A 4,779-nucleotide genomic window follows, 5' to 3' on the forward strand; every position below is an offset into this window, starting at 1 on the left:
AGTAGAAGAAAGGAAATAGTAAAAAACAGAGTGGAAATAAATGACACAGAGACTAAAATAACAATACAAAATATCAATGAAACCAAGAGCTGGGTTTTCAAAAAGATAAACAAGATTGATGAACCTTTAGCCAGACTTACCAAGAAACAAAGAGAGAGGACGCCAACAAATAAAATCAGAAATGTAAGAGGTGAAGAAAAAATTGACATCATCGAAATACAAAGGATTGTAAGAAAATATGATGAACATCTATATGGACAACATGGGTGAACGGAAAATTCCTAAAAACATACAATCTTCCAAAACTCAAACAGGAGGAATCAGAAAACCTGAATAGGCTGATAATAATGAAATCGAAGCAGGAATAATAATAATAAAAAAACCCTCCCAGCAAACAAAAGTCCTAAACTGGATGGATTTACATGCTAGGTTTACCAAACATTCAAAGAAGACTAACACTTCTCCTCAAACTATTCCAAAAATTTGAAGGGTGTGTCTGTGTGTGTGTGGGGGGGCTTCCAAGGTTCTTTTATGAGGCCAGCATTATCCTAATTCAAAAACCAGATAAAGGCACTACAAAGGAAAAAACTACAGGCCAATATTCTTGGTGAATATAGATACAGAATTAAAATGGCAATAAATAAGTACCTACCAATAATAACCTTAAATATAAATGGATTAAATGCTCCAATCAAAAGACATAGGGTATCTGAATAGATACAAACACATGACCCAATTATATGCTGTCTACAAGACATCCACCTTAGGACAAAAGACTCACACAGGATGAGTGTGAAGTGATGGACATTTTTTTTCCCCAGACAAATAGAAATGGGGGAAAAAAAAGCTGGTGTGGCAATACTCATATCTGACAAAATGACACAGCACTAATAACACATTGGAAGGAATACAAAGCAAATTAGGGGAAGCTGAGGATTGGATTAGTGAATTAGAAGTCAGGGTAGAAAAAAAATGAAGGCCATCACAAGAGACAGTAAAGGCCACTTCATAATACTAAAGGGGTCGATACAACAAAAGGATATGAGGTAAATATATGCACCCAATATAGGAGCACCTAAATATATTTTTAAAAATTTCTAAAAGACTTTAAGGGAGAGATTGACAGCAATACAGTCATAGTAGGGGACTTTAACACCCTGCTGACTTCATTGGATAGATCTTCCAGACAAAAAATCAGTAAGGAAATAGTGACTCTAAATGACAAACTGGATGAGATGGATTTAATTGCTGTTTAGAGAACATTTCACCCCAAAGCTGCAGAATATACATTCTTCTCAAGTGAACATGGGTTAGGACACAAACCAAGTCTCTACAAGTTCAAGAAGATTGAAATCATATCAAGTTTCTTCTCAGACCACAATGGAATGAAATTAGAAGTCAACTACAGTAAAAATACTCAAAAACATTCAAACACATGGAGGTTAAATAGCATGCTATTAAACAATGAATGAGTTACCAATGAGATCAAGAAACAAATATAAAACTTCCTGGAAACAAGTGAAAATGAACACATAACAATCCAAAGTTTCTGGGACACAGCAAGAGCAGTCTTGAGAGGGAAGTTCATAGCATTACAGGCTTACCTCAAAAAATAAGGAAACTTAGCAATAGACTATTTAACCCTACAACTTAAGGAATTAGAAAGAGAACAACAAGAAAAGCCCAGAGTAAGTAGAAGGAAGGAAACAATAAAAATTAGAACAGAAATAAATTACATAGAGGCTAAAAAAACAATACAAAAGTCAATGAAACCAAAACCTGGTTCTTTGAAAAGATAAACAAGATTAATGAACTTTTAGCCAGACTCAGCAAGAAACAGAGAGGACACAAATAAAATCAGAAATGAAAGTGGTAAAGTAACAACTGACACCACAGAAATGCAAAGGATTGTAAGAAAATACTATGAACAACTATATGCCAACGAGCTGGACAATGTGGAGGAAATGGACAGATTCCTAGAAAAATACAATCTCCCAAAACTAAATCAGGAAGAAACAGAAAACCTGAATAGGCCAATAACAACTGAGTAAATAGAACCAGTAATAATAATAATAATAATAATAAAACTCCCAGCAGACAAAAGCCCTGGTCTGAATGGCTTCACAGGGGAGTTTTACCCTACACTCAAAGAAGAACTAACACATATACCCCTCAAACTATTAAAAAAAGTTCAAGAGGAAGGAACACTTCCCAAGCTCTTTTTATGTGGCCAGCATTATCCTAATTCCAAAACCAAATAAAGACACTACAAATAAAAGTACAGGACACTTATGCTGCTGAACATGGATGCTAAAATCATCAACAAAATATTATCAAATCGGATTCAGCAATATATTAACAAGATCATACACCATGATCAAGTGGGATTTATTCTGGGGATACAAGGCTGGTACAAAATTAGCAAATCAATAAATGTGATACATCACGTAAACAAATTGAAAGGCAGAAATCACACAATTATGTCAATAGATGCAGAAAAAGCATTTGACAAAATCCAACACCCGTTTTTGATAAAATTCTCAACAAAGTGGGAATAGAAGATCATATCACATAATAAAAGCCATATATGGCAAACCTACAGCCATCATCATACTCAATGGGCAAAAACCGTTTCTCCTAAGAACAGGAACAAGATAGGGATGTCCACTTTCACCACTCTATTCAACATAGTAGTGGAAATATTAGCCATAATGATCAGACTGGAAGAAGAAATAAAAAGCATCCAAATTGGAAAGGAGGAAGTAAAACTCTCATTATTTTTAGAGGACATGATATTGAACATAGAGAACCCTAAAGACCACTACAAATTGCTAGATTTAATAAATGAATGTGGCAATATAGCAGGATACAAAATCAACACCCAGAAATTGATGGCATTTTTATACACCAATAATGAATTCTCAGAAAGAGAAACTAAGCAAATAATCTTTACCATTGCAACAAAAGAATTAAGATACTTAGGAATAAACTTAACCGAGGAAGTAAAATACTTGTACTCTGAAAACTACAGGATGTTGAAAAAAGAGATAGAGGAAGATATAAACAAGTGGAAGAATATACTGTGTTCATGGATTGGTAGAATCAACATTAAAATGTCCACACTGCCCTAACTGGTTTGGCTCAGTGGATAGAGTGTCGGCCTGCGGACTGGGGGGTCCCAGGTTCGATTCCGGTCAGGGGCATGTACCTTGGTTGCGGGCACATCCCCAGTGGGAGGTGTGCAGGAGGCAGCTGATCAATGTTTCTCTCTCATCGATGTTTCTAACTCTCTATCCCTCTCCCGTCCTCTCTGTAAAAAATCAATAAAATATATTTTTAAAAAAATGTCCATACTAACCAAGACAATCTACAGATTAAATGCAATCTTTATTAAAATACCAACAGCAGCCCTGGCCGATTTGGCTCAGTGGATAGAGCATCGGCCTGTGGACTGAAAGGTCCCAGGTTCAATTCCAGTCAAGGGCATGTACCTTGGTTGCGGGCACATCCCCAGTAGAAGGTGTGTAGGAGGCAGCTGATCGATGTTTCTCTCTCATTGATGTTTCTACCTCTCTATCCCTCTCCCTTCCTCTCTGTAAAAAATCAATAAAATATATTTAAAAAAAAACCCAACAGCATATTTCACAGATCTAGAATAAATATTACAAAAATTTATATACAACAAAAAGGACCCCGAATAGCCACAGCAATTTTGAGAAAGAAGAAGAAAATTGGAGGGATCATAATACCAGATATCAAGTTATACCATAAAGCCACTGTAATCAAAACAGCATGGTATTGGCACAAGACCAGGCATATAGATAAAAGGAATAGAACAGAGACCACAGAAATTGGCCCAAACCACTATGCTCAATTAATATTTGGCAAAGGAGGAAAGAACATACAATGGAGTTAAGAAAGTCTCTTCAATAAATGGTGTTGGGAACATTGAACAGATACATGCAAAAGAAATCATCAAACTAGACCACCAACTTACACCATACACAAGAATAAACTCAAAATGGATGAAAGACTTAAATGTATGTCATCCTATATAATAAAAGAGAAACATGCAAATTAACCATCACTCCATCACTCTGCTACACCCACCAGCCAATCAGGAGAGAATATGCAAATTAACCCAACTAAGATGGCAGCGGCCAAGGAGCTGGAGCAAGCAGGAGGCTTGGGTTGCCCCCAGCGATGGAGGAAGCCAAGCTTCCCGCCTGCCCTGGCCCACCCTGGGCTCCACTCAAGGCTACAACGTTTCAATCATAGAAGATAAATAAATCCCAGATACCTCCTTCCAGCCGGGAAAAAAAAAGACAGAAAAAAAGGAGAGGCTGGGAGCTTGGGTCGCCGGGGGGCATGGCCAGCCCGAAAACGGCCCTCAGCCCCTCACCCAGGCTGGCCACATCCCCATGAGGTGAGGGTCCCCACTAGGGGGCTTGACAAGCCTGCAAACAGCCATCAGCCCCTCACCCAGGCTGGCCAGGCACCCCAGCAGGACCCCCATCCTGATCCGGGACACCTTCAGGGCAAACCAGCCGGCCCCCACCCGTGCACCAGGCCTCTATCCTATATAATAAAGGGGTAATATGCAAATTGACCCTAACAGCAGAAAGACTGGGAATGACTGGTCACTATGACACACACTGACCACCAGGGGGAAGACGCTCAATACAGGAGCTGCCCCCTGGTGGTCAGTGCACTCCCACAGGGGACCTCTGCTCAGCCACAAGCCAGGCTGATGGCTGCCAGCACAGTGTTGGTGGCGGG

The sequence above is a fragment of the Myotis lucifugus genome, unplaced genomic scaffold (genome assembly GCF_000147115.1).
Source record: "Myotis lucifugus unplaced genomic scaffold, Myoluc2.0 scaffold_302, whole genome shotgun sequence".
In the NCBI taxonomy this organism is placed as follows: domain Eukaryota; kingdom Metazoa; phylum Chordata; class Mammalia; order Chiroptera; family Vespertilionidae; genus Myotis; species Myotis lucifugus.